The sequence below is a fragment of the Idiotropiscis lumnitzeri genome, unplaced genomic scaffold (genome assembly GCF_059441095.1).
Source record: "Idiotropiscis lumnitzeri isolate Australia: NSW breed Sydney's pygmy pipehorse unplaced genomic scaffold, RoL_Ilum_1.0 HiC_scaffold_184, whole genome shotgun sequence".
NCBI lineage: Eukaryota > Metazoa > Chordata > Actinopteri > Syngnathiformes > Syngnathidae > Idiotropiscis > Idiotropiscis lumnitzeri.
In genome coordinates, this window is record NW_028283722.1 from 85,001 (window position 1) to 95,000 (window position 10,000).

Consider the following 10,000-nt stretch of genomic DNA (forward strand, 5'->3'; position numbering starts at 1 on the left):
CATGCTGCATGACAGTGAAGCCGAATATGAGCACCTTCCCCGGGCACAGGCGGTGCCAAGCGGCCCCTAAGTTTGCCCAAATGGAAGCTCCGGAGGAGGAGTGCATGCTGCCTGACAGTGAAGCCGAATATGAGCACCTTCCCCGGGCACAGACGGTGCCAAGCGGCCCCTAAGTTTGCCCAAATGGAAGCTCCGGAGGAGGAGTGCATGCTGCATGACAGTGAAGCCGAATAGGAGCACCTTCCCCGGGCACAGACGGTGCCAAGCGGCCCCTAAGTTTGCCCTAATGGAAGCTCCGGAGGAGGAGTGCATGCTGCCTGACAGTGAAGCCGAATATGAGCACCTTCCCCGGGCACAGGCGGTGCCAAGCGGCCCCTAAGTTTGCCCTTATGGAAGCTCCGGAGGAGGAGTGCATGCTGCCTGACAGTGAAGCCGAATAGGAGCACCTTCCCCGGGCACAGGCCGTGCCAAGCGGCCCCTAAGTCTACCCTAATGGAAGCTCCGGAGGAGGAGTGCGGGCGTGTGTCACACTTGGCCCGGAGAGGAGCACCTTCCCCGGGCACAGACGGTGCCAAGCGGCCCCTAAGTTTGCCCTAATGGAAGCTCCGGAGGAGGAGTGCGGGCGTGTGTCACACTTGGCCCGAATAGGAGCACCTTCCCCGGGCACAGACGGTGCCAAGCGGCCCCTAAGTTTGCCCTTATGGAAGCTCCGGAGGAGGAGTGCGGGCGTGTGTCACACTTGGCCCGAATAGGAGCACCTTCCCCGGGCACGGGCGGTGCCAAGCGGCCCCTAAGTTTGCCCAAATGGAAGCTCCGGAGGAGGAGTGCGGGCGTGTGTCACACTTGGCCCGAATATGAGCACCTTCCCCGGGCACGGGCGGTGCCAAGCGGCCCCTAAGTTTGCCCTTATGGAAGCTCCGGAGGAGGAGTGCATGCTGTGTGACAGTGAAGCCGAATATGAGCACCTTCCCCGGGCACGGGAGGTGCCAAGCGGCCCCTAAGTCTACCCTCATGGAAGCTCCGGAGGAGGAGGGCGGGCGTGTGTCACACTTGGCCCGAATAGGAGCACCTTCCCCGGGCACAGGCGGTGCCAAGCGGCCCCTAAGTTTGCCCAAATGGAAGCTCCGGAGGAGGAGTGCATGCTGCCTGACAGTGAAGCCGAATATGAGCACCTTCCCCGGGCACAGGCGGTGCCAAGCGGCCCCTAAGTTTGCCCAAATGGAAGCTCCGGAGGAGGAGTGCGGGCGTGTGTCACACTTGGCCCGAATATGAGCACCTTCCCCGGGCACAGGCGGTGCCAAGCGGCCCCTAAGTTTGCCCAAATGGAAGCTCCGGAGGAGGAGTGCGGGCGTGTGTCACACTTGGCCCGAATAGGAGCACCTTCCCCGGGCACAGGCGGTGCAAAGCGGCCCCTAAGTCGGTAAAGGTTGAAATAAGTAAATAAATACAAAAAGGACGAGGGGGGGGAAAAAAAGGCAAAAACGTATAAAATTCCCCCATTCATTTCAATGGGCTCGGCCGAATTGGGCTTGCGGGACCGCCGAGGGCACGCCGGAGGGCGGTTGAGTCGGTAAAAGTTGAAATAAATGAATAAATACAAAAAGGACGAGGGGGGGGGGGAATAAGGCAAAAACGTATAAAATTCCCCCATTCATTTCAATGGGCTCGGCCGAATTGGGCTTGCGGGACCGCCGAGGGCACGCCGGAGGGCGGTTGAGTCGGTAAAAGTTGAAATAAATGAATAAATACAAAAAGGACGAGGGGGGGGGAAATAAGGCAAAAACGTATAAAATTCCCCCATTCATTTCAATGGGCTCGGCCGAATTGGGCTTGCGGGACCGCCGAGGGCACGCCGGAGGGCGGTTGAGTCGGTAAAAGTTGAAATAAATGAATAAATACAAAAAGGACGAGGGGGGGAAAAAAAAGGCAAAAACGTATAAAATTCCCCCATTCATTTCAATGGGCTCGGCCGAATTGGGCTTGCGGGACCGCCGAGGGCACGCCGGAGGGCGGTTGAGTCGGTAAAAGTTGAAATAAATGAATAAATACAAAAAGAACGAGGGGGGGAAAAAAAAGGCAAAAACGTATAAAATTCCCCCATTCATTTCAATGGGCTCGGCCGAATTGGGCTTGCGGGACCGCCGAGGGCACGCCGGAGGGCGGTTGAGTCGGTAAAAGTTGAAATAAATGAATAAATACAAAAAGGACGAGGGGGGGGGAAATAAGGCAAAAACGTATAAAATTCCCCCATTCATTTCAATGGGCTCGGCCGAATTGGGCTTGCGGGACCGCCGAGGGCACGCCGGAGGGCGGTTGAGTCGGTAAAAGTTGAAATAAATGAATAAATACAAAAAGGACGAGGGGGGGAAAAAAAAGGCAAAAACGTATAAAATTCCCCCATTCATTTCAATGGGCTCGGCCGAATTGGGCTTGCGGGACCGCCGAGGGCACGCCGGAGGGCGGTTGAGTCGGTAAAAGTTGAAATAAATGAATAAATACAAAAAGAACGAGGGGGGGAAAAAAAAGGCAAAAACGTATAAAATTCCCCCATTCATTTCAATGGGCTCGGCCGAATTGGGCTTGCGGGACCGCCGAGGGCACGCCGGAGGGCGGTTGAGTCGGTAAAAGTTGAAATAAATGAATAAATACAAAAAGAACGAGGGGGGGGGAAAAAAGGCAAAAACGTATAAAATTCCCCCATTCATTTCAATGGGCTCGGCCGAATTGGGCTTGCGGGACCGCCGAGGGCACGCCGGAGGGCGGTTGAGTCGGTAAAAGTTGAAATAAATGAATAAATACAAAAAGGACGAGGGGGGGGGGAAATAAGGCAAAAACGTATAAAATTCCCCCATTCATTTCAATGGGCTCGGCCGAATTGGGCTTGCGGGACCGCCGAGGGCACGCCGGAGGGCGGTTGAGTCGGTAAAAGTTGAAATAAATGAATAAATACAAAAAGGACGAGGGGGGGGGAAATAAGGCAAAAACGTATAAAATTCCCCCATTCATTTCAATGGGCTCGGCCGAATTGGGCTTGCGGGACCGCCGAGGGCACGCCGGAGGGCGGTTGAGTCGGTAAAAGTTGAAATAAATGAATAAATACAAAAAGGACGAGGGGGGGAAAAAAAAGGCAAAAACGTATAAAATTCCCCCATTCATTTCAATGGGCTCGGCCGAATTGGGCTTGCGGGACCGCCGAGGGCACGCCGGAGGGCGGTTGAGTCGGTAAAAGTTGAAATAAATGAATAAATACAAAAAGAACGAGGGGGGGAAAAAAAAGGCAAAAACGTATAAAATTCCCCCATTCATTTCAATGGGCTCGGCCGAATTGGGCTTGCGGGACCGCCGAGGGCACGCCGGAGGGCGGTTGAGTCGGTAAAAGTTGAAATAAATGAATAAATACAAAAAGAACGAGGGGGGGGAAAAAAGGCAAAAACGTATAAAATTCCCCCATTCATTTCAATGGGCTCGGCCGAATTGGGCTTGCGGGACCGCCGAGGGCACGCCGGAGGGCGGTTGAGTCGGTAAAAGTTGAAATAAATGAATAAATACAAAAAGAACGAGGGGGGGAAAAAAAAGGCAAAAACGTATAAAATTCCCCCATTCATTTCAATGGGCTCGGCCGAATTGGGCTTGCGGGACCGCCGAGGGCACGCCGGAGGGCGGTTGAGTCGGTAAAAGTTGAAATAAATGAATAAATACAAAAAGAACGAGGGGGGGAAAAAAAAGGCAAAAACGTATAAAATTCCCCCATTCATTTCAATGGGCTCGGCCGAATTGGGCTTGCGGGACCGCCGAGGGCACGCCGGAGGGCGGTTGAGTCGGTAAAAGTTGAAATAAATGAATAAATACAAAAAGAACGAGGGGGGGGGAAAAAAGGCAAAAACGTATAAAATTCCCCCATTCATTTCAATGGGCTCGGCCGAATTGGGCTTGCGGGACCGCCGAGGGCACGCCGGAGGGCGGTTGAGTCGGTAAAAGTTGAAATAAATGAATAAATACAAAAAGAACGAGGGGGGGAAAAAAAGGCAAAAACGTATAAAATTCCCCCATTCATTTCAATGGGCTCGGCTAAAATGGGCCTGCAGTACTGCCGAGAGGCCGCCGGAGGACGCCCTAGTAGGCAAACGTTGATCCCCACACACGAGGGGTCAGTTAGGCGACCAGGGGTAGCGTTTAGGCGACCAGGGGTAGCGTTTAGGTGACCAGGGGAAGCGTTTAGGCGACCAGGGGTAGCGTTTAGGTGACCAGGGGTAGCGTTTAGGCGACCAGGGGTAGCGTTTAGGCGACCAGGGGTAGCGTTTAGGCGACCAGGGGTAGCTTTTAGGCGACCAGGGGTAGCTTTTAGGCGACCAGGGGTAGCGTTTAGGCGACCAGGGGCGTTGCAGTTCCGCCGAATTGCATTAGGGGCGCTGCAGTAGGCAAACGTTCATCCCCCCTAGTCAGAGGGTCATTTGCCTACTTCCCAGGTTTACCCGGGTTTTCCAAAACACCTGGGGCACATTTTCAGGGATCACGTTTTTAGAAACAAAAATATTCATAATTTCTTCTAAGTCCCCTTTCCAGCGGGGAACTTTGAAACATTGTATCCGACCACTGAAGGCTGTTGGCGGGCACGGCGCGGCAAACAGCCCGCACTCAGGCATGGAGCTCCGGGGAAAGTTGCCTAATTTCTTCTAAGTCCCCTTTCCAGCGGGGAACTTTGAAACATTGTATCCGACCGTGGAAGGCTGTTGGCGGGCACGGCGCGGCTCATAGCCGGCCCTCGGGCACGGAGCTCCGGGTGAATTTTCACAAATTTCTTCTAAGTCCCCTTTCCAGCGGGGAACTTTGAAACATTGTATCCGACCGTGGAAGGCTGTTGGCGGGCACGGCGCGGCTCATAGCCGGCCCTCGGGCACGGAGCTCCGGGTGAATTTTTACAAATTTCTTCTAAGTCCCCTTTCCAGCGGGGAACTTTGAAACATTGTATCCGACCGTGGAAGGCTGTTGGCGGGCGCGGCGCGGCTCATAGCCGGCCCTCGGGCACGGAGCTCCGGATGAATTTTTACAAATTTCTTCTAAGTCCCCTTTCCAGCGGGGAACTTTGAAACATTGTATCCGACCGTGGAAGGCTGTTGGCGGGCACGGCGCGGCTCATAGCCGGCCCTCGGGCACGGAGCTCCGGGTGAATTTTCACAAATTTCTTCTAAGTCCCCTTTCCAGCGGGGAACTTTGAAACATTGTATCCGACCGTGGAAGGCTGTTGGCGGGCGCGGCGCGGCTCATAGCCGGCCCTCAGGCACGGAGCTCCGGGTGAATTTTCACAAATTTCTTCTAAGTCCCCTTTCCAGCGGGGAACTTTGAAACATTGTATCCGACCGTGGAAGGCTGTTGGCGGGCACGGCGGGGCTCATAGCCGGCCCTCGGGCACGGAGCTCCGGGTGAATTTTTACAAATTTCTTCTAAGTCCCCTTTCCAGCGGGGAACTTTGAAACATTGTATCCGACCGTGGAAGGCTGTTGGCGGGCACGGCGGGGCTCATAGCCGGCCCTCGGGCACGGAGCTCGGGGTGAATTTTTACAAATTTCTTCTAAGTCCCCTTTCCAGCGGGGAACTTTGAAACATTGTATCCGACCGTGGAAGGCTGTTGGCGGGCACGGCGCGGCTCATAGCCGGCCCTCGGGCACGGAGCTCCGGGTGAATTTTCACAAATTTCTTCTAAGTCCCCTTTCCAGCGGGGAACTTTGAAACATTGTATCCGACCGTGGAAGGCTGTTGGCGGGCGCGGCGCGGCTCATAGCCGGCCCTCGGGCACGGAGCTCCGGGTGAATTTTTACAAATTTCTTCTAAGTCCCCTTTCCAGCGGGGAACTTTGAAACATTGTATCCGACCGTGGAAGGCTGTTGGCGGGCACGGCGCGGCTCATAGCCGGCCCTCGGGCACGGAGCTCCGGGTGAATTTTACAAATTTCTTCTAAGTCCCCTTTCCAGCGGGGAACTTTGAAACATTGTATCCGACCAAAGGAAGGCTGTTGGCGGGCGCGGCGCGGCTCATAGCCGGCCCTCGGGCACGGAGCTCCGGGTGAATTTTACAAATTTCTTCTAAGTCCCCTTTCCAGCGGGGAACTTTGAAACATTGTATCCGACCGTGGAAGGCTGTTGGCGGGCACGGCGCGGCTCATAGCCGGCCCTCGGGCACGGAGCTCCGGGTGAATTTTACTCAATTCTTCTAAGTCCCCTTTCCAGCGGGGACCTTTCAAACATTGTATCCGACCAAAGGAAGGCTGTTGGCGGACGCGGCGCGGCTCACAGCCCGCACTCAGGCACGGAGCTCCGGGGAAATTTGCCTCATTTCTTCTAAGTCCCCTTTCCAGCGGGGAACTTTCAAACATTGTATCCGACCACTGAAGGCTGTTGGCGGGCGCGGCGCGGCTCACAGCCCGCCCTCAGGCACGGAGCTCCGGGGAAATTTGCCTCATTTCTTCTAAGTCCCCTTTCCAGCGGGGACCTTTCAAACATTGTATCCGACCACTGAAGGCTGTTGGCGGACGCGGCGCGGCTCACAGCCCGCCCTCAGGCACGGAGCTCCGGGGAAATTTGCCTCATTTCTTCTAAGTCCCCTTTCCAGCGGGGAACTTTCAAACATTGTATCCGACCACTGAAGGCTGTTGGCGGGCGCGGCGCGGCTCACAGCCCGCACTCAGGCACGGAGCTCCGGGGAAATTTGCCTCATTTCTTCTAAGTCCCCTTTCCAGCGGGGACCTTTCAAACATTGTATCCGACCACTGAAGGCTGTTGGCGGACGCGGCGCGGCTCACAGCCCGCCCTCAGGCACGGAGCTCCGGGGGAATTTCCCCCTCATTTCTTCTAAGTCCCCTTTCCAGCGGGGAACTTTCAAACATTGTATCCGACCGTGGAAGGCTGTTGGCGGGCACGGCGCGGCTCATAGCCGGCCCTCAGGCACGGAGCTCCGGGTGAATTTGACAAATTCCTTCTAAGTCCCCTTTCCAGCGGGGAACTTTGAAACATTGTATCCGACCGTGGAAGGCTGTTGGCGGGCACGGCGCGGCTCATAGCCGGCCCTCAGGCACGGAGCTCCGGGTGAATTTTTACAAATTTCTTCTAAGTCCCCTTTCCAGCGGGGAACTTTGAAACATTGTATCCGACCACTGAAGGCTGTTGGCGGACGCGGCGCGGCTCACAGCCCGCCCTCAGGCACGGAGCTCCGGGGAAATTTGCCTCATTTCTTCTAAGTCCCCTTTCCAGCGGGGACCTTTCAAACATTGTATCCGACCACTGAAGGCTGTTGGCGGGCGCGGCGCGGCTCACAGCCCGCCCTCAGGCACGGAGCTCCGGGGAAATTTGCCTCATTTCTTCTAAGTCCCCTTTCCAGCGGGGAACTTTCAAACATTGTATCCGACCACTGAAGGCTGTTGGCGGGCGCGGCGCGGCTCACAGCCCGCCCTCAGGCACGGAGCTCCGGGGAAATTTGCCTCATTTCTTCTAAGTCCCCTTTCCAGCGGGGAACTTTCATACATTGTATCCGACCACTGAAGGCTGTTGGCGGACGCGGCGCGGCTCACAGCCCGCCCTCAGGCACGGAGCTCCGGGGGAATTTGCCCCCTCATTTCTTCTAAGTCCCCTTTAGGCGACCAGGGGTTGACAATTTAGGTGACCAGGGGTTGACAATTTAGGCGACCAGGGGTGACTTTTAGGCGACCAGGGGTGAGGTTTAGGCGACCAGGGGTGAGGTTTAGGCGACCAGGGGTGAGGTTTAGGCGACCAGGGGTAGCGTTTAGGCGACCAGGGGCGTTGCAGTTCCGCCGAATTGCATTAGGGGCGCTGCAGTAGGCAAACGTTTTTACCCCTAGTCAGAGGGTCATTTGCCTACTTCCCAGGTTTACCCGGGTTTTCCAAAACACCTGGGGCACATTTTTAGGAACCACGTTTTTAGAAACAAAAATTCTTCTATGTCCACCTCCGTGAAAGAAATTGCCCAATGGTTCCCGCGGAAGAGAGCTGCCAGGCGGACGCATACTGCAATAACGGCCGCCCTGGCGCTCTGGTGGATGTTATCCTCGAAATTTCTTCTATGTGCCCATTCCAGCGGGCAACTTGCGAACAATGGTGTCCGACCATGGAAGGCTGTTGGCGGACGCGGCGCGGCTCACAGCCCGCCCTCAGGCACGGAGCTCCGGGGGAATTTTCCCCTCATTTCTTCTAAGTCCCCATTCCAGCGGGGAGCTTGCAAACGTGGTATCCGACCACTGAAGGCTGTTGGCGGGCACGGCCCCACCAGCGCAACACGGCACTTCCTATGACTCGGGTCCGACGCAGGAGGAGCGGTCCTCCCGGCCCCGCCACACGGCACTTCCTATGACTCGGGTCCGACGCAGGAGGAGCGGTCCTCCCGGCCCCGCCACACGGCACTTCCTATGACTCGGGTCCGACGCAGGAGGAGCGGTCCTCCCGGCCCCGCCACACGGCACTTCCTATGACTCGGGTCCGACGCAGGAGGAGCGGTCCTCCCGGCCCCACCACCGCCACACGGCACTTCCCATGACCCGGGTCCGACGCAGGAGGAGCGGTCCTCCCGGCCCCACCGCAGCACACACAACCACTGACCGATTGGCAATCATGACCCGCCATCGGAGGGCCCCTGCCGGCCCCGGCCTCGCGCCGGGGTGTTCGGGTGGACGGTTCCTTCGGCCTGCGGGTCGACCTCTGAGCGTTGGCCGGCACCGCAGCACACACATAACCACTGACCGATTGGCAATCATGACCCGCCATCGGAGGGCCCCTGCCGGCCCCGGCCTCGCGCCGGGGTGTTCGGGTGGACGGTTCCTTCGGCCTGCGGGTCGACCTCTGAGCGTTGGCCGGCACCGCAGCACACACATAACCACTGACCGATTGGCAATCATGACCCGCCATCGGAGGGCCCCTGCCGGCCCCGGCCTCGCGCCGGGGTGTTCGGGTGGACGGTTCCTTCGGCCTGCGGGTCGACCTCTGCGCGTTGGCCGGCACTTCCCTACCGTTACCCACCCCACCCCTGGGGTTGTGACAAAACGGCACTTCCTATGACTCGGGGTCCGACGCAGGAGGAGCGGTCCTCCCGGCCCATCTCGCACCCACACCCTGACATATACTGCACCACACCAACCACTGACCGATTGGCAAGCATGACCCGCCATCGGAGGGCCCCTGCCGGCCCCGGCCTCGCGCCGGGGTGTTCGGGTGGACGGTTCCTTCGGCCTGCGGATCGACCTCTAGCGCACCAACCAGCGCGAAACCGCTTTCGTCGCGAGACCGAGACGACCCTGTCGCGTGCCCGTCGGCCACACGGGCCCAGAGATGTCCTACACGGGAGTTCCGCCGCGCTCGCGGGTGCCCCGCCACGAGAGGGGTGCGGGAGCCCAGGCCCGCGTCAGCCGAGCGGTCCTTTCCGAAAAAGCATGTTTCTCAAACCCTACCGGCGTCTGTCAGAAGACGCCGCCTCCGAGTGCGTGTTGCGGTCGCGGGCGTGCGGGCGGCTCCGGCTCCCTCCCGCGACTGACCGCCACGCGGTAACGCGGCCTCTACGGACCGAGTACATACCGAGGCCCAGCCGACTTCCTCACCGCGCACGGGGGCTGAATCGGTAACGGAAATTTCGGTAGCCCACGTCCGAAAAAAATGAGAGAGAAAAAACAACGAGGGAGGCTGGGGTGCCGCCGGGGGTAACCCCGCGGGAGGCCGTCTCCCGCGGGCGCCGCCCGGTCCCCGCGCCCGGCTCCCCGCTCAGCTCCGGTTCCAATGCAAGAAACACAGACCGCCGGACGCGAGGGCTACCTGGTTGATCCTGCCAGTAGCATATGCTTGTCTCAAAGATTAAGCCATGCAAGTCTAAGTACACACGGTTCCGATACAGTGAAACTGCGAATGGCTCATTAAATCAGTTATGGTTCCTTTGATCGCTCCACCGTTACTTGGATAACTGTGGCAATTCTAGAGCTAATACATGCAAACGAGCGCCGACCCGTCTC

The 10,000-nt window shown here is 57.5% G+C and overlaps 1 non-coding gene across 1 annotated transcript in view; it reads left to right on the top strand.

The window, feature by feature from the left end:
* Window positions 1–9,803: 9,803 nt before the first annotated feature.
* Window positions 9,804–10,000, top strand: part of LOC148314908 (18S ribosomal RNA) — a 1,933-nt gene continuing 1,736 nt past the window's right edge. Inside the window, exon 1 of the ribosomal RNA XR_015841412.1 lies at window positions 9,804–10,000. This exon is cut by the window's right edge and continues 1,736 nt beyond it. This is a non-coding gene — a ribosomal RNA (18S ribosomal RNA).